Source organism: Lygodium microphyllum, chromosome 21 (genome assembly GCF_053477565.2).
Source record: "Lygodium microphyllum isolate KBCC chromosome 21, Lygodium_microphyllum_v1.1.10, whole genome shotgun sequence".
Lineage (NCBI taxonomy): Eukaryota > Viridiplantae > Streptophyta > Polypodiopsida > Schizaeales > Lygodiaceae > Lygodium > Lygodium microphyllum.
This window is the reverse complement of record NC_141155.1, coordinates 54,221,576-54,241,746: the sequence shown is the minus strand read 5'-3', so window position 1 is coordinate 54,241,746 and position 20,171 is coordinate 54,221,576. Positions and strand designations below refer to the sequence as shown.

Sequence of the window (20,171 nt, the reverse complement as noted above, 5' to 3'; positions counted from 1 at the left end):
TGCTAGCAGGAAATGCACTTCAATGACCCTTGCAATTCAAAAAATATTTATAGCTGCCAATCCTCCTTTGAAGTTTAGTTGTCCAACATGGAACAAGCACAGATAGTGCTAGCAAACTCAACCAAAGTCACATACAATAGACTTGGCAAATGCAACCAAAACGGTCAACTCTATTACTGAATAATAATGCTCAAGGTTTCTCTGGCTCCTCTTATAGATTTTCTCCAAACAGCCCTTTCACATCCATAGAATATAATCATGATTCTCCATTTGAATGGCTTTCAGTTTCAAACAATGGAGATGCAGCATTCTGAACCTGCTACTAATGTGTTGTCTTTAACATCTTCTTCATCATTGATCTCAACTATAGCCAATTCATTGTTCCTTGTTTTGTTTGACACAGAGTTATTTGCTACTATTACATCATCAACACGTCCTGATGCATTCTCTGATGAGACCTCTTGTATAGCATACAATTCAGAGCAAACCTCAACGGCTATTGTTCTTCAGAGAGCCCTATTTTTTCCAAAATATTTCTAGTGAATGAAAGGCCTTTGAGAGGCCTTTGAATTTCATGCATGATATAGCTCAACTCCTTATCCACTTTAACTTTCTCTCTTTTTATCATCAAGGCCTGCAATAACTCAAGACTTGTCGTGTGAAGGAGGAAAAACACTCCAGTAATCCTCCCCTTAGTGTCTATCCTTTACTTGTTATAAGGAGAGATTCAATACATTTTCCCCATCGATTGTAGAAGGTCAATGGAAGCTTTTCTAGCTCCTATCCATTCATAGCATTATTTAGGGCTATCGTGAGCTTGGTTACTATATCCTAGCCATAAAGATGGGCGCAAAAACACGCAAGAGTGCCTAGCAGCCTCGGTTCTATCCAATGACAATACATAGTAGTTGCAGGTGGATTTTCATGATAGATTGCAGCAATTACAGGTGGCCGCCAACCTCCCTAGCAACAAGGCTATGAACAAACTTAGGGAATGGCTTCTTCCAGCATTCTAGTTTGTTTTTACGTATGGGGGTGCTCCAATCACTCAGCAAGTTGTGGGAGATGAAGAGAGGGGTTGATGAAGTTGATTGAATTCTTGATATGTGCTCTGATACCATGAAAGAAATGAGAGAGAGAGATGGATAAGGACTAGGACAGAAGGGTAGCAGACATGCTCCTTGTTCATTTCATTATCTTCCACACTCAATTGTGTATAGACATACGAATCATAGAGAAGTAAGGTAACCTATATGTAACCATAGTTGAGTCAATGTGACCCAACCTTATTCAAGAGTTAAGGTGAACAATTGAACCAAGGTTCATGAGCTTCACTCTTAACACATCCTTTTGCACATTAGTGGATAGCATGTTTGATGACGTCTTGGATGTATTCTTAATGGTATACATTGATGACCTCTTGATTTTCAACAAGGCACTTGAGCAGCAGAAGGAGCATGTAAGGAAGGTGTTGGAGCAACTCCCAGAACATAAATTGTATGCCAAACCAGAGAAATCTGAATTCACGGATGGTGAAAGAGCTAGATTTTTTGGGTTTCATTGTAAAAGAGGGAAAGGTAGCCGTGGATCCAAACAAGGTTGAGTTAGTGCAAAATTGGCAGCTGCCAACTACCCCACATCAACTCACAGAGTTCTTGGGCTTCACAATGTTCTGCGGAAAGTTCATCAAAGGGTATAGTGGAATTACATGGCCATTGGCAACCCTAATAGGGAGCAATACAAAGTTCTCATGGGGAGATAGGGAGTGATAAGCTTTTGAGGCACTCAAGAGAGCTATGAACTCCACACCAGAATTAAAATGCAAGATTTCACAAAGCCTTTTGAAATCCACATGGATGCTTCCGATTATGCTTTGGGATGAGTGTTGATTCAAGAAGAAGGACACCCTGTGTACCATGAGTCCACAATGTTCACACCTATTGAATAGCGGTGGTCTACAAGACCACTTAGGAAAGAGTTGACAAAGACTTGAAGACTTTTGGTACCAAATAGAGCAAGACATGGAAGTAGGTGTCATTTTTGAATAGAGATACAGTTCTACATGTACTTTAAAGGTGATCACATGCTAGTGACTAAGCCTACAAGTTGTACTTCAGTTCCCATAGGGGATTCTTAATGATCTATTACCAAATGTGTTTAAATAGAGTCCAAACTGTAACATGTCCCCCTATCCACTTGCAGGACACGTCTTAGCAGCCCATCAGGAAGAGAGTCCAGAAAGCACCGCGCGACAATCCCAAGGAATGTCATGGGGTTTACGATCTAGGTCTTCCCGAGTCTGCCACAAAGCGGAAGCATTCCAGCCATTCCCATTTAGGACCAACCTGAATTAGGGTTTTCCTAATGGTCAAATTCCTAGAAGGCAGCTAGCGTCTACATTATGCAAAAAATGGTCAAAGCGGATTTATACTGCACTTGGTTCAAGGAGAATGGGAAACGAGAGGGATGCGAAGCTCAACCTCTCTGCCCGTAAGGCATAATCCCATTATGTTCCCCTAAAATAACATAAATCGGGACTCTAACACTATAGATTCTAGGTCAACTCTCGCTACCAATTTCCTTTGAGAAAAGTTCCTGGCCAATCGAGACCACCCTTCCGTAGGACGGACCCAGGGTCACATCCACCACACTTTCCTCAGGTTGCTTTAGTTATCTAATTACCTTCCACATTTAGTTTGACAAGAAAAAACAACTTTCTTAATTAACCAATTAAACATTGGTTCCTTCATGTAACTTAGGCACTGACATAGAAAAATAATGTCAAGCAAGTTCCTTTTCAACATTTGATCTTTATTTATCAGTCTTTGGAATATATCAAATAATCTAGCTCGAAGGCTATTCCAGCAATCCTTAGGGACCATTATTCCAAGTTTCGCCCTCGTAGACTAGTATGCAGGCCTCGAGATCCCATCTCGAGTCACGTCGGCCTCTTGTGCAGGATCCGAAGGCAAGGGATTTCTGGCCAGAGCCCCCTTGGCACCCAAGCGTCCTCCTACTCCAAGTAGCACCCACGTAGAGACCTCTCGCTGGGGGTTCGGTCCATGTACATGGCGAGGCTAACAACTGCCTTGGATAGGGTGAGGCAGATAGTTGGGGGTAACTAATGCTGCCTCTCCCTCCAGGCTTTCAACCTAAAGCATTAGTTATTTTCCAACATTAGTTCCTTGAGCAAAGAACTACAAATAGTGCTCCTAAGTGTACAAACACAAGCACTCCAATGGTCGCTTATATGAACAACTGCTAAGATGTGAATCCTTCTCTCCGAATACATCTAGCATTCGATCCGGGATCAATTGCGACTTGGCAAGATCCCAAGGTTTCGTAAGCTGCGTTGCTTGTTTACCCTTTAACCTTGGGTTAGGGTTTATACCCTTGTTAACCCGAATTGTCACTACTTTAAGTTTCCATATATTACGGTCAATAATTCCTGGACAACCCTGTTGTCCTCACTTGATTGGTCAATTGCTTGCTAGGAAATTCGTCATTACCCTAACTTGGCAAATCAGCTCCAAGGAAGGGTGATGTAGCAGGGTGACTATTCATCCGCTAGAAAATTAGACTTGTACTTAGAACTTGCCAACCTTGTTCTAAGCAGTGGCAATACTATTTTGATTTAGGCACAAAACCATGCGACATTGCAACTTGTTGCACGAGATAGGTGTCAATACCAACTTGTGGGGTTTACATCTTTCTTCGTGTGGTATTTCTTTATCAAGAATAATGGGTTTGGAAGTCCTCTTGACCCAATCCAACCCCTAACCTTACTAGGCCGATAACAATTTGGCCCTAGGGTTCCTACTTTCCATTGCGAAAGTCTAGCATTTGGTCATCCGATCACTAGCGTGAGAACCCTAGAAAATTCTTGCATGGGTGTCTAGATAACCCTAACATTCTGTGAATGTGGGTAGGATCTTTGGGATTGGAAATATTAAGCCAGCAATCCAAGTGCAATACTAGGCAGAATTTTAACGTAACTTAACCCTACCTAGCACTTTGAGGTGATCATTATTTGCAATCTAATTGTACCTTTATGATTTTCATGCGGATTACTTAGTTGCTCTAACCAACCCACGATTTAAGATGATCTTTCTATTAAAGATGCAAATACACTCTTCTGAATTTGCAAGTACTTTCTCTTAAAAGATGTAAGTAACTGAGATGCATCATTCCATGCAAGTATGCAACTTCAAACCATAGACCTCCTGCTTTTATGCAACTTAGAGATCATTCTTTTCCTTGCCCTAAACTATAGTGATTGACATTCAGAGCTAACTCTATCAACCCTACGTTGATGCAACAAAGTCAAAGCTCTAATATTTTTATTGAAAATGCATTCAACTTTGATAAAGGACTCCATGCATGAGTGAATACCATGAGTCCATCATTAAATTAATCCCTCCTTTAGCACTTAACCCGACCTAAAATATAACCATTTTCGTTGAAAAGTTCATAATTCCTTTTTATATATTGCGACTATTTGGACATCATTCAATGGGCGCCTAAGATTATCTCATACATGATTCGCAACTAGGAAATTAATACCTAAGTGCATTATACACTATTCTTTTCGCGATGCAACAAAGATGCCTTTGCACAATTCCATCTATTTACTTATGCATCATGCGTTCAGGATTGCAACTTGACCATGGAAGTGCAAGCAATTTCAAATGCACGACATGTAACTAATCTTGTAAATCGGGCGAGAAAATGAATTTCCCAATGTATTTAAACCTGCCTATGAGAATTAAACATGCTTAAATACATCCTTTTCATGCAGAAAATTTATCAAAACCTGGGCATTAAAATTTGGGGTGTTGCCCACATGCGTACTCGGGGTGGAAGCTCCCGTGTATGCTCCTCTCACCTTTTGTTTAGGAGCCATTAAGGCAATAATTTCGTTTCAGCAATTCACCCTTGGGTCACTTTTGCGTATCAGATCCTCTCTGACCGATATCTTATCTTCTGCGCAAGACACGGCGCTTGCAGATATGGTTTTAAGAAAAACCAAGGAAGGCACATGTAAATAAGGATTATAGAAGCCTTAATGGAAGCTTCTAATAGAAGCTTCCAAGCTTCTATTTACTGACAGATGATGTGGATGGATGATTGGGAGGATGAATATGATGACGAGGACGAAGATGATGATGATAATGATGGTGATGATGATCACGAAAATGATGGCAGGGTGCGGTAGTAGCGGCCTGGCAGCAGTAGCTCTCTGGAGGGCAGTACAGCGCAGTCCAATCCCCCTCCTCCTCCCTCCCCTCTAGCTTGGGGGGGTTCTTATAGGTCTAAGGGGGGAAGGGTAGCCACACAAGTGGTGGTGCATGCCTCCTCCCTCCCCCATTCTCTCCTACTCCACACCCACTCCTCTCACACTCCCTCTCCCTCACCATGCAACGACTGAAGGGGAGGGGAGTTTTAATTAAAAAAATTGCCAAAAATTTATCCATTTTCTTTTCCTGTGAAGGGTGTTCCTGCATGGAACTACGGCTTTTGAGCCACAGCCTCTTATGCATAACGCGGGCTGGAGTTTGCTAGTGCATGTGGAGGGAGCACTTAGCCCATCAACTTTTATCGTTGCGGGCGATTACTTTGGACTGCTTTTGCGCGAGATGTGCGGGGTCCAAGATCATTAATAATTTGTACAAAAATATTACATTCTCTCCTCCTTAGAGGAATTGAGATGTCCTCATCTCGAGAAGATCTGGGGGTATTGTTGGGTTGAGAGTACTTTCATCCATCCAAGTGGCATCCTCTTCGGGATAATCTTTCCATTGGACGAGGTATTCTCTCAAGGTCTTGGATCTCAAATGCCTCTCCCTAACATCTAAGATCCTGTCAGGCCATAGCTCAAGGACTCCTTGGCTAGACATTACAAATTGTTGATCATCAAGCACGTGACTAGGGTTAGGCACATACTTTTTTGATAGGCTGATATGGAATACATTATGAACTTTTACGTTTTCGAGGAGTTGAATTCTGTAAGCATTAGGCCCTAGGTACTTGAGGATCTTCTAGGGTCTACAATATCTTGGACTTAGCTTTTTGCATTCACCCAAGGATAGGGAACTCTTCTTTGGACGTACGTGAATGAAGACCATATCACCTTCAACGAAGGATGTGTCTTACCATTTCAAGTCCACGTAAGCCTTCTGTCTGTCCTTGGTAGCTTGGATGTCTTGTCTTATTGACTTGATTTGATTATCCATGTCGTCTAGCATCTGCTTTGAAGCTTCAACCCTCAAGGTTGGATCCAAAAGGTTTAAAGGACTACGATAATCATGCCCATACAATGCTTGAAAAGGGGTCATATGAATGCTTTGTTGGTAAGAAGCATTGTAGGCAAACTCAACCAGTGGCAAATATTGAATCCACTTTTTGGGTTTGCGACAGGAGTGTGCCCTAAGCATGTCTTCAATGACTTGGTTGACTCGTTCCATTTGACCATCATTTTGAGGATGGTAAGCTGTACTGAAACAAAGTTGAGTCCCAATGGCCTCGAAGATAGCCCTCCAGAAATGTGATGTGAAGAGAGAGTCACAATTACTAATGATTCTTCTGGGTAACCCATGCAGTTTGAATATTTCCTTGATGAACAACCTTGCAATGTTTGAAGCTTTATAGTTTGTCTTAACAGGAATAAGATGTGCAACCTTGGTGAGCATATCCACTACGACCATAATGGAGTTGTATCCTCCCTGAACTTGGGGCAGGCCAACAACAAAGTCCATACTAATGAATTCCCATTTCATTTGGGGAATGTCAAGTGGTTGCAATTTCCCTGGCATTTTGACATGTTCGGCCTTAATGCGTTGACAAGACAAACATTCCGTGACATATTTAAGAATGTCACCTTTGAGCCTCTCCCAATAATAGCTCTTCTTGACCGCATTAAGGGTCTTGGCATAACCAGGATGTCTTGAGAAAGGGGAATCATGGGCTTCCCAAAGTATCTTTTGCTTGAGTGATTGGCTTGTCAGTATACATAGTCTCATTCTATAGTAGAAAAGTCCACTATTGATAGAGAATTCTTGGTAGTTTGCTTGTAGCTTCGGGTCTTGATCCTTGATGGGGATCTCCCTTAGCAATTTTTGATAGATTGGGTCATGGTATGCCTCTTCTCTAGCTAGCTCAAGAATTGGGTTGTTTGGCATGGATACCTTTGTGGCTAGATATCTTGCTATTGATGGATCTTGCAAATTCAAAGAATTCAAAAATGCCTTGCAACTGAGTGCATCAGCAACTACATTCTCCTTTCTAGGCCAGTATTTGATTTCAAAATTATATTCTTCCAGCACTTCAATCCATCAACGTTGCCTCATATTGAGCTCATTCTGGGTGAAAATCCATTTAAGACTCTTGTGGTCCATCACTAAAGTGAATTTTTTACCCAGCAAGTAGTGTCTCCAAAGTTTGAGAGCATGGATGATAGCCAACAATTCCAAATCGTGGGTAGCATAGTTCCTTTCATGGCTCTTCAGTTTCCTTGAAGAGTATGCTACGGGATGACCTTCTTGCATAAGCACACATCCTAAGGCAAGTGTGCTAGCATCAGTTATCACTTCAAACTTCTTACTGAGATCCGGAAGTTTCAGGATGGATATTGATACCAAGCTTTTCTTTAGTTTGTCAAAGTTGGTCTGTTCAGCAGGTGACCATACAATTGACACTTGCTTCTTTAGTAGATCAGTCAGAGGCACTGTAATCAAAGCATAGTTTTTGATAAAGACCATGTACCATCCTGTCAATCCAAGAAAACTACGTATTTCTTTGACAGTTGTTGGTGTTGGCCACTCTAAAACGTCTCTAATCTACTAAAATTCCTTCAGCTGATACAATGAATCCCAGATATTCAATCTGTCGCTTGAAAAATGCACACTTCTTCTTCTTGGCATAAAGCTTGTGTGCTCTCATTGTTTCAAGAACAATGTGAAGCTGGGGTTCATGATCTTCTTCCTGCTTGGAGTAGTCTAGGGTATCGTCAAAGAAGAGGAGTACGAAGTCATCAAGATAGGGCCTAAAGATATCCTGCATTAGCCTGTTGAAGGTAGCATGAGCATTTGTCAGCCCGAATGACATGTCTAGGAATTCAAAGTGTCCATACCTTGTGCTGAATGCCGTCTTTGGGATATCTTCTTTCTTGATCCTTGTCTGATAATATCCAGACCTGAGATCAATCTTAGAGAAGATCTTTGCACCTTGAAGATGGTCAAGAAGCTCATCTATTCTTGGAATGGGGTATTTATTCTTAATGGTTGATTGATTCAACCCTCTGTAGTCAAAGAAGTGTTCCATCTTTCTTCTTCTGGAACAACACTGGATCTCCCCATGGTGAACTGCTAGGATGGATGTAGCCTTGGTCTAACAGTTGCTTGAGTTGCTCCTTCAGCTCAATCACTTCCAGGATGCACATCCTATATGGTCTCTTTGTGATTGGTGCAGCTCCTGGCGCTAGCTTGATTTCGTGATCGACTTCCCTTTGAGGAGGAAGTTTTGTGAGCTCTTCAGGAAATATGTCTGAGTATTCCTTCAACCATGAAGGTTCTTCCCAAGATTGCTGATTCTGATCTAGCTTATTTAGTTTAATCAGATAGACAGATAGCCCCTTTCTAACTCCTTTTATTATTCATGTTGCTTTGGCCAGTTGAATTTTTGGCTTCCCAGTCTCTCCTTGAGTTGTGACTAGTTCCCCTTCAGAGTTTCAAAAGGAGACTTGGCCCTTTTCATAGTGAATGTGGGCATCATTGGGTATTAACCAATCCATTTCGAGCAAACACTTGTGGACACCTAGGTTCATTGCCCTGAATCTGACCGAAGACGACTTTTCACCCAGTAGGAATTTCACCTTAGCAGTTTGGCTGGTACAAGTGACCTCACAACCATTTGCTAATTCCACAAGTAAGGTAGATGCATCTATTGTGGCTATTCCTAATCTTTTTGCACAGACTGGTGAAATGAAGGAATGTGTACTACCACAATCAATCAAGGTTTTGAAGCTTTTACCTTGGTAATTCAAAGGGGTTTGAATCACCGAGAATTGGCGATTCGAGCCTTTCTTGTGAAGAGCGGCATGAACCGTTGCCCTCTCAATGTCAGCTTCCATGGTTGGATCTTCTTCATTTCCCAACTCCTTGTTGGCAACACTGGCGGTTCTCCCTCTGGCCCTGGCGATGGCTCCTTGCCCATGGGCGGCTCCTTGGAATGGCCCTTGACGTTGTCCTCTACTAAGCTTGGGACATTGCCTTTTAAAGTGACCAGGCTCGTTGCAATGGAAGCAACGGAGATTGCAACCATTACCTTGTGTAGGAACAAAATTGTTGATAGTATTGGCCCTAGCTTTTTTCCTTTGTGCCTGATTTTGGCCCTGCGCTCTCTTAGCCTGGGACCTATACACTTCCTTGTTCTGATCCCTGTAAGACCAAGTCCTGTTATTCCTTAGCTTGGATTGCACCTCTTGTATTATTGGTGCAGCTCGAATGAGTGCATCTTGAAGGTCTATTGGGCGCATTGATTCCAGGTGGGTGTTTATGGGTGGGTTTAATCCGGCACAAAACTTTGACACCTGTTGTGTCATATCCATTTGTGGCACGTAATTTAAGAGAGAGAAGAATTTTGAATAGTATGCATCAAGAGATAAATCAAGTTGCTTCAGTCATAGACTTCTGCATGCAGTAGGCAGGTGGTAGATATCTCCCTTGCACATCTCTTTTAACCTTCTCCCAAGTAACTGACCCTTCCGAGATCCCTTGGTCTCTACACCATTGCTTCCACCAAAGTCTTGCTTCGCCGGTAAGCTTCAATTTGGTGAGCATCGCTTGGTTAGCGGGTGCAGTTCCTGCTGCTTCGAAGTAATCCTCCATGGATTCGATCTAGACCTCGGCATCAGTTTGGACGGTCCTCCCCTTGCCATCAAATTCTAGAGGCTGGATTTGCTTGAGAAGAAACTTCTTCTCCTGAATTATGGCTGTACTTGGTGTAGGGGTCGGACTAGGAATCTGCACTTGAGGTTGTGCCTGGGCAATAAGATTCTTTACGTTAAAAACTTGCTAAGAATTTCTCACATTACATTACATGCCTAGTTTAGCTTTTAGCCAAGTGACTAATCACTTAACTCCTTTACCAACACTTACAGCCAAGACAGATATTGATAAAAATCTTATTCATTCATGTGGGCATAGCCCTTTCGAGTACATTTGTTTTGGGAATGTAATATTTCCACATGAAATATTAATGACCCCGCACACCACGAGCAAAAAGCAGCTTAAATTAATCTCCCACATCTATAAATGTTGGTGGTTAAGTGCTTGCCCGCATCAATAAACTCCAGCCCCATTGTGCAAAAGAGGCTGAGGCTAGAAACCCATAGGCCGCACAGAAACACCTCTTCAAAGGGGAAAAAGGGGATAATGGTTAAAATTGAGGCAAATTTTATTATTATTAACCCCCTCCCCCCAACCGATGCATGGCAGGGAGAGGGAGTGTGAGAGGAGTAGGAGAGCACGGGGGGAGGAGTAAGCGTGCAATTAGCCATGTGTATGGCTATCCCTCCCCCTTCCTCCTATAAGAACCCCCCTTAGGCTTGAGGGGGGGAAAGGAGAGAGGGACGTGATGCTGCCGCCTGAGGAGGACGCCGTGAAGAGCCGCCATGCCACGCTGCTACCGCGCCAAGCTGCTGCTGCCACGCCACCTCCACCATCTTCATCGTCATCATCATAATCATTACCCTCCTCATCATCACCTCCATCCCCATCTTCTTCTCTCTCCATGTCATCTCTGGTGTTGAGAGGCTTGGAAGCTGCCATAAAAGTTTACATAGCCCCTATTCACCCGTGCCTTCCCGGGTGCCTTCAAAACCGCGATTGTACGGCCGTATCTTGCGCAAAGGAGAAGATATCGAGCAGAAAGGGATTCTAATGCGTAAAGGACCCAAGAGGAAGTTGTTGAACCGGGATTTGACTCGTCAATGACTCCCAAGAAAACGGCGAGAGGCGCACATGCGGGAGCTTCCACTCCGAGTTCGCGTGTGGAAAACACCCCGAACCTCAATACACAGGTTCTTAAAATTTGATTTCGTATGAAAAGAATGCACTAGGCATGTCCAATTCTCATAAGCAAGTCTAATTACACTTGGAAATTTTAATTGATCACTGATTTTCAAGATGTATTTGCGTGATGTGCCTTTGAAATTGCTTGCACTTCCAAGTTGCAATCCTGAATGCATATTGCATAAGTTAAAAGGTGGATTTGTCTAAATGCATCCTTGTGTTGCCCTACGAAAAAGATCAGCACATAATGCATTTAGGTAATAATCCCATAGTTGTGATTCGTATGAGATAATCGTTGACGTCCATTAGATGTCGTCCAAGTAGTTGCATTGCATGAAAGGGATTTACATGCCTTGCAAATTGCATGCGGTGAAAATTACATCCTAGGTTGGGGTTAAGTGTTGAAGGAGAAATTAAATCAATAATGGTCTCATGGTATTCATTCATGCACGGAGTCTTTCCATCAAAGATTGTATTTAGGAAAGAATGCATTTTTATAATAAAGCTTGAATTCAACGCATTAGACAAAGGGTTTATAGGCATAGTTCTTGATGTAAATCAACGTAGGTTTTTATATGAGTTAGTGTTGATTTGTCAATCATCATTATAGCTTAGGCAAGGAAAAGTAACGATCATTGTATAGCTGCATAGAAGAAAAAGGTCTATGAATCGCATATTTGCATGGAATGTTATATCTTGCAATTATTGACAACTTTTTGGAAAAGTATTGTTGCAAGACAATTAGATCAACTAGGTAAATTGCTTGTAATGGTATAACTCAAATGATGATTACCTCAATGCTCTAAGTAGAGCCAAGCCGTGACAAAATTCTGCCTAATATCGCACTAGGGAGACCGACTTAATATTTCAAATCCCAAAGATCCTACCCACATTCACGGAATGTTAGGGTTAGTTAAAATGCAAGAACGATCTAGGGTTCTTACCCTAAGGATCATTTGGCCAAATACTAGACTTCCGGTTGTATTCAAAAACCCTAGGGCCAAACGTTGTCGGCCTAGTAGGGTTAGGGTTGGGTCGAGTCAAGAGGACTCCCAAACCCTACATCTTAACAAAGGTATCCTTGACCAAGGAATACTATGCGATGGGAGAAATAATCCCATAAGTCAGGTGCAACACCTATGCAACAAGTTGCAATGTCGTATGGTTTGTGTCTAAACCACAAAATAGTATTGCCACTCCTTAGAACAAGGGTTGGCAGGTTCTAAGTACAAGTCTAATTTGCAAGAGGAAGAGTAGTCATCCTACTATATTACCCTTCTTTGGGCTGATTTTGCCAAGTTAAGGAAGTTATGTATTGCCTAACAAGAAATTGACCAATCAAGTTAGGACAATGGGGTCGTCCAGGATTTATTGACCTTAATATAAGGAATCCAAGGTGTTTGTTAATTTGGGTTAACAGGGTATAAACCCTAGCCCAAGGAAAAAGGTAAAACTAGCAACCCAGCTTACGAAACCCTTGGGGATATTTCCAAGTCGCAATTGATCCTAAATCGAATGCTGGATGCATTTGGAGAGAAGGATTCACACCTTAGCAGTTGGCCAAACAAACGACCACTGGATTAATTGTGTTTATATAGTCAAGGAGCACTGCTCAAGGAACAAAAGCTGGAAAAATAATTAATGCTTCAGGTTGAAGGCCTGGAGGGAGAGACAGCATCAATTACCCCCGATTGTCTGCCTGACCCTATCCAAGGGGGTTGTTAGCCGCGCTAGGAATGTGGACCAAACTTGCCGTGAGAGGTCTCTCCGTGGGTGCTACTTGGAGCAGGAGGATGCTTGGGTGGCAGGGGGGCTCTAGCCGTAAATTATCCCTTGCCTCCGGGTCCTGCATAAGAGGCCGACGTGACTCAAGATTGGATCTCGAGGCCCACATACTAGTCTAAAGGCGGAAACTTGGAATAGCGATCCCTGAGGATTGCTGGAATTGCCTTCGGGCAGATTATGGAATAGCCTTCGGGCTGGATTATATGATGTATTCCAAATACTGATAAATAAGATCAAATGTTGAAAAGGAACTTGTTTGACATTGTTTTTCTATGCCAGTGCCTAAGTTACGTGAAGGAACCGGTGAATAATTGGCTAATTAAGGAAGCTATTTTTGCTTGTCAAACTAAATGTGGTAGGTAATTAGACAACTAAAGCAACCCTAAGGAAAGTGCGGTGGATGTGACCATGGGTCCGTCCTACTATGGAAGGGTGGTCTCGCTTGGCCCGGAAATTTTCTCAACGGAATTGATAACGAGGTAATAGTGACCTAGAATCTAGAAAGCTAGAATCCCGATTTATACTGTTTTAGGGGAACGGAATGGGACTATGCCTTATGGGCAAAGAGGTCGAGCTTTGCATCTGTCTCATTTCCCATTCTCCTTGAACCAAGTGCAGCATAAATCCACTTCACCATGATGTTTTTGCGTAAAGTAGTTCGCGTGGGGCTCAACGCTAGCTACTTTCTAGGAACTTGACCATTAGGAAAACCTTGATTCAGGTTGGTCCTAAGTGGGAACGGTCGGAATGCTTTCGCTTCATGGTAGACTCGAGAAGGCCTAGATCGCAAACCCCGTGACATTCCATGGGAGTTCCAGGCGGCGATTTCTAGACTCTCTTCCCAATGGGATGCTAAGATGTGTCTTGCAGTGGATAGGGGGACACGTTACAGTTGGTATCAGAGCCAACCAATGGATTTAATATTTGCAAGGAAACTTAATGAGAAGAAGTAGAGAAAATGTTGTTGTTAAGAACATTTCCTTACTTACTTATCAATGCTGGCGTGTAGAGTCGGGAAGCATGGAACAGATTCTTGGTGTTCCAGGTTATGTTTATGACTGCGATGCGTGCCTCGGATTATCAAGACAGAGGCTGGATATAATGAATATCCTAGACCGCATCTACAATCCTTCACCCCTATACATGAACTGGAGATGGATGGGTGATTCAGGAATTTATTACATAGCTGCCCACCGACTTGTGTACCTTCGGACCAACTTGAAGAGAATCAAGTGGATGTAGGACTTAAAGATCGTGAAGCTATTCATCTTTGTTGAGGCTCACGCAAATGCAACCCTACATGTCAGCGGTCGAAAGGTTAAGCAGAACAAGTATGTGTACGAGGAAGTGACTTGAATAATCCCTGCCGACAAAATCAAGGTATTGGGATGTTATGAGTAGAATGGGTATTGAAGGAAAGGATACCCCAAGCTTCCTATGACCTATGGATTCTTGAAAATCCATGACCCCAACCCATACTATTACTCAATTCCCGTAGCTGAATGTAACACAATCTTATTCTCCCCGAATTAATGTATCAGCTTGTTCCATCTTCCCAAAAATAATTGTACTCAGAAGGGCTATGCCCACATGAATGAAATAGACTTTTTTATCAATTTTTTTCTTGGTTGTAAGTATTGGTAACGGAGTTAAGTGATTAGGTCACTTGTCTAAAAGCTGAACTGGGCATGTAATGTAATGTGAGAGTCATTTAGTAAGAATCTTAACGTAAAGAATTTCAATGCCCAAGCACAACCTCAAGTGCAGATTCCTAGTCCAACCCCTACACCAAGTATAGTTGTAATCCAAGAGAAGAAGTTCCTTCTCAAGCAAATCAAACCACCTGAATTCGATGGTAAGGGAAGGACCATCCAAACTGATGTCAAGATCTAGATTGAATCCATGGAGGATTATTTCGAAGCAGCAGGTACTACACCCGCTAACCAAGCAATGCTCGCTAAGCTAAAGCTTACCGGTGAAGCAAGACTTTGGTGTAAGCAATGGTGCAGAGGCCAAGGGATCTCGGAAGGGTCAGTTACTTGGGAGAAGCTTAAAAGAGCTATGCGAGGAAGATATCTACCACCTGCCTACCACACGCAAAAGATGAATGAGTTCTATGAACTGAAGCAACTTGGTCTATCTCTTGATGCATACTATTCAAAGTCCGTCTCTCTTTTGAAGTATGTGCCACAAATGGATATGACACAATAGGTATTGAAGTTTTGTGCTGGATTAAACCCACCTATAAACACCTGCCTCGAATCAATGCGCCCAACAGACCTACAGGATGCGCTCATTCAAGCCGCACCAATAATACAAGAGGTGTAGACCAAGCCAAGGAATAACAGGACTTGGTCTTACAAGGATCAAAACAAGGGAGTGTATAGGTCCTAGGCTAAGAGAACACAGGGACAAAGCTAGGGACAAAGGAAGAAAGCTAGGACCAACACTGTAAATAATTTCATTCCTACCCAAGGTGTTGAGATTAAGAGAGGCAGAGATGGAGTGAGGAGCAAGCATGCTCTCATCTTCTTCATTCATCCGTTCTATCATAACCACACACAAAGAGTAAGTGTATACAATAGTACTAAGATCCGTAGGACCATTCACACTGGGTCTAAGATCACTGACTTATTTAATGTCCCACACTTGCTAATATAGCTGGACAAGACTAATGTCGATCACACATACTATGAGCTTGATATTCTAACACTCCCCCCCAAGCTCAAATCATCTGATGAACTCCAAGTAGTTGTCTAAAACTACTAGACTTATCTTTACCCAAAGACTTGGTAAAGATATCTGCAACATGTTCATCAGTCTTCACATGCATAAGATCTACTCTCCCTGCAAGAACCATCTCTCTGATAAAATGGTAGTGTACCTCTATGTGTTTTGTCTTGGCATGGTAAACTGGATTCATTGCTAGGAGTACACTACTGAGATTTTCACATAATAAGGTCACTAGAGCATCCACCTGAATATCCAAATCAGCCATAAGCTTGAGCAGCCATGAAATCTCACATGCTGCCAATACAGCACCCATGTACTCTACCTCAATGCTAGACAATGCAACCGTTGGTTGTTTCTTGCTGCTCCAGCTGATCATGCCACTTCCAAAGCCAAAAGTATAACCACTCGTAGATCTGCGATCATATGAGCATCCTGCCCAATCCACATTTGTGTATCCAACTAGTTTCAAGGGCTTATCTCTTATATAGAACAACCCACAATCTACAGTGGACTTAACATATCTCATAATCCACCTAATAGCATCCAAATGTGGCTTCCTGGGCTTCTACATAAATTGACTTATGAGCCCAACTACATAACTCAAATCCGGCCTAGTGATGGTCAAGTAGATTAGACTTCCAACCATCTACCTGTACATAGTCACATCCTAAATTTCAGCCCCAATGCTAATGTCCAGCTTGACATTCTGATCAAGGGGTGTATCCAATGGTTTGCATTCAGCCATGCCATACTTCTTCAACATTTCCATGGCATAATGTTTCTGCATCAGCCATAAACCATTTTCAGCCTTGATTACCTCAATACCCAAAAAGTACTTCAATTCACCTAGATCTTTCATGTCAAATTCAAATTTCAGCATCTTCATTACATGCTGTATGCCAAAGTCATCATCACCAGTGATTATCAAATCATCAACATATATGACCAACACTACCAAGCCACTGTCGATCTTCTTTGTAAAACTGTTGTGATCAGCCCTACGAACAGTAAATTTCAACCTCTGCAAGTAGTTACTGATCCTAGCATGCCAAGCTCTTGGAGCCTGCTTCAGCCCATACAGTGCCTTTTTCAGCTTGCATACATAATCCTGAAAATCAGGGTGACCATACCCTTTTGGCTGAACCATATAGACATCCTCTGCTAAGTCACCATTAAGAAATGCATTCTTAATGTCCATCTACTGTAATTTCCACCCTCTAGCAGCAGCCAAGGCAATCACAGTGCGAATGGTTGCCATCTTGGCAATAGGGCTGAATGTTTCCTCATAATCAAGTCCATACTGTTGGGCATACCCCTTAGCAATCAGCCTGGATTTGTACCTTTCCACACTAGCATCTGACTTACATTTGATTTTGTAAACCCATTTACAGCCAATGGTCTTTTTCCCTTCAGGCAGTGGCACAAGATCCCATGTCTTATTTTCAGCCAAGGCATTCATTTCTTCATCCATGGTTGCACACCAATTCTCATTTTCCACTGCTTCAACATATGTACCTAGTTCTTTGATCTCCATCACCTTTGTCATGTAAACATAATGCTTTGCAGTGTAGCCACTATATGTCAACCTGTCAATAGGGTATCTGACCCTCTGTGAGTGTCTAAGCTGTGGTGCACTGCTCGATTTCCCTCTCTCATGAGGTGGAATGTACATGCTCTGCCTTGCGCCAAGGCGTATAGATAGTCGGAATACCAAGTTCACTATCTAAAGTGTCAGTAGACTCATATCCAGAAGTCATTCTACCAGGTGTCATCATCCCATATACATCCTCAGTAACTTTCTCTTTTCCTTTATCCACAACATCATATCTCCCCCTCACTGACATACTGGTGTCAGTGGATGGTGAGCTCCTCAATCTCCCTGTCCATGGGGATACTGTCTGACTACTAGGTCCTGTCATAGCAGTGCTTTGTTGCATATCAACTGTAGATACATGAGTTGAAGGCATATCCGATGGCACTGTTTCCGGTGATACATACCAAGAACCCATCTCATCAAAAATAACATCCCTGCTCACCAAGGTCTCCCTAGTAGAGGGATCATAGCATTTGTATGCCTTCTTCTCCTGTGAATATCCAATGAAAACACACTTATGCACTTTTGGATCCAGCTTCATTCTTTTTTCATCTGGAATATGCACATAAGCAAGACAGCCAAAGACTTTCATGTAACTTACATCTGGCTTATAGCCATACAACTTCTCAAACGGTGTCATCTCATGAATACCTATAGTGGGAGTCCGATTCAAGATATACATGGCTATCATAACCGCCTCAGCCCAATAATAGAGCGGCATCTTCTTCTCATTCATCATGGCACGAGCAACTTCCATCAAGATCATGTTCTTTCTTTCAGCTACTCCATTCTGTTGAGGAGTGTAGCTACAGGTAAGCTGCCTGCATATGCCATTTTGAGCCAAAAAATTGTCCAACTCATTTGATACATACTCCCCACCGCTATCTGATCTCAAGCAAGAGATATAACAGTCAAATTCCTTTTCAACCCGCTTTTTAAACTGTTGAAAAATAGCAAACACCTCATCCTTTGTCTTCAGAATGTAAACCCAAGTATAGTGACTGTAATCATCAATGAATGTCACGTAATACTTCGAGCCTCCCATGGATGCATTATGGGCTGGCCCCCAAACATCAGAGTGCACTAACTGCATCGGACGTGTACTCTGCCTTACATGCCTGACAAATGGCAATCTCGATTGCTTACCAAGTTGGCAAGCATCACATACATGACCAAGATCTGAATATTGAAACTTGGGTAAACCTGTAACAAGCTGTTTTTTCTGCATAATTTTCAGCCTTTGCAAATTTACATGCCCAACTCTCTTGTGCCAAATTTCCAAGTCTTTGATAGTGCCAGAACCATGGGCAAACATAGCTGAATTTAGCTCTAGCAAGGTAGCATCAAGAGTAAACATTCTGCCATTCCTGTGACGCGAGCTATCAACTCGCATCCATTGCCAAACTCTTCAATAAAGCAACCATGCTTATTGAATCTAACTTGCAAGTTTTGCTCCGCCATCTGACCAACAGACAGTAGGTTCTTCGTAATCGAAGGAACATGCAATATATCATGCAAATTTTTCTTTTTGCCATCAAGAGGCATTTTGCCTTTATGCTCAATGCTGTGCTGCATGTCATCACCTGTACAGACATAGCCATTTTTTTCAGCCACCATATCAATGAACCAATCACCATGAGGAGCCATATGGTTCGATGCCCCGAATCAATGTACCAAACCGCATCATCAGTGCAATTTTCAGCAACTCTGCCTTTTACATATTGCATGGCAAACAATCTATCTCCTAAAGTATCATCTGCTTAACTAGATGTAGCAAAATGACTATGTTGTTTGCCTTTCTGATTGCCCTGCTTCTTCCAATAGTCCTTGGCAATATGCCCATACTTCCTGCAGTAATGACAAATCCTTATCCTTGTTCGGATTGTCAGATGGATGCTGCTGTTTCCAGGAGCCTCTACCTCTAGGGCTAGATCTCTCCCTACCTCTAAAGTTTCCACCACTTCTTGCATTTGATACCTGCTGGTTGTTATTGCCATAGGATGCATTTTGCTAGCCTTCTCTGCCAAATCCATAGCCTCTACCATGGTTTCCATGGCCACGTTGATTGGAATAGAAAATCGTATCCTTGTTTTTAGAACTGCTAGATCCTACAGCCAAACCAGGCTTAACCTCTTCATGGATAAGCAATGCAACTAGCTCATTGAAATCAGGCATTTCAGCCTGCACAGACACAGAAGTGTCAAAAGACTTGTACTCAGGCCCCAAGCCATTCAAGGTCACAGAAACCATGTATTCATCTTCAACCTGTGAACCAACAGATGCCAACTGATCCGCAATGGTCTTAACCTCAGTGACATAATCCTATATAGATCTTCTCTTCCTCTCCATGTTGTTGAACTTCTGCTTCAACTCTATCTTACTGGAACTTGTGGTTGTGCCATAATACTTGACCAAAATGTCCCATGCATCCTTAGGAGAGTTGCAATTCATTATTAGCATTACCGTGGCATCTGAGATACATAAAGAGAGCCAGTGCAAGACTCTACGAGCTCTTTCTGTCCAAGCTCGATGTAATCATCTTTGATCAACCATAGGTCGATCTGGGAGCTCAGGTTCAGCTTCCGCTCCAGTCACCAACTCCCAATAGCCTTTCTCTATTAAGAAGTTCTCCATGCGGAACTTCCATATGGAATCATTGTTACTTTCAAGCTTTTCCCCCACTATCTGGGTTATGTTGTCAGTTCTTTCTGCATTTTCCATGTTGTACCAGACACTATTTAGTCACTGCCTGACTTCCTGCAAGCCAACAAGTATGGCTGACCAAGTTCAATCCTCAACTGTTTATGACAGTTTTCTGCAAATTAATTGTAGTAAAAAACCAAGTTATTTCTTCCCAGTGACAGCTCAAAATAGTCCACAAATCAGTGGTCTAACTCATAAGTATACCAATCAAGAAATATGCTTTGGAGTTGCTTCAACTTAAACTCCTGCAACCTCACTGCTAGGATAAATACATACAATCTGAAAAC

The 20,171-nt window shown here is 42.3% G+C and overlaps 1 pseudogene; it reads left to right on the top strand.

Moving 5' to 3' along the window:
- The first annotated feature begins 5,113 nt into the window (after positions 1 to 5,113).
- The window catches only part of LOC148018015 (uncharacterized), a 149,589-nt pseudogene continuing 134,531 nt past the window's right edge, over positions 5,114 to 20,171 (top strand).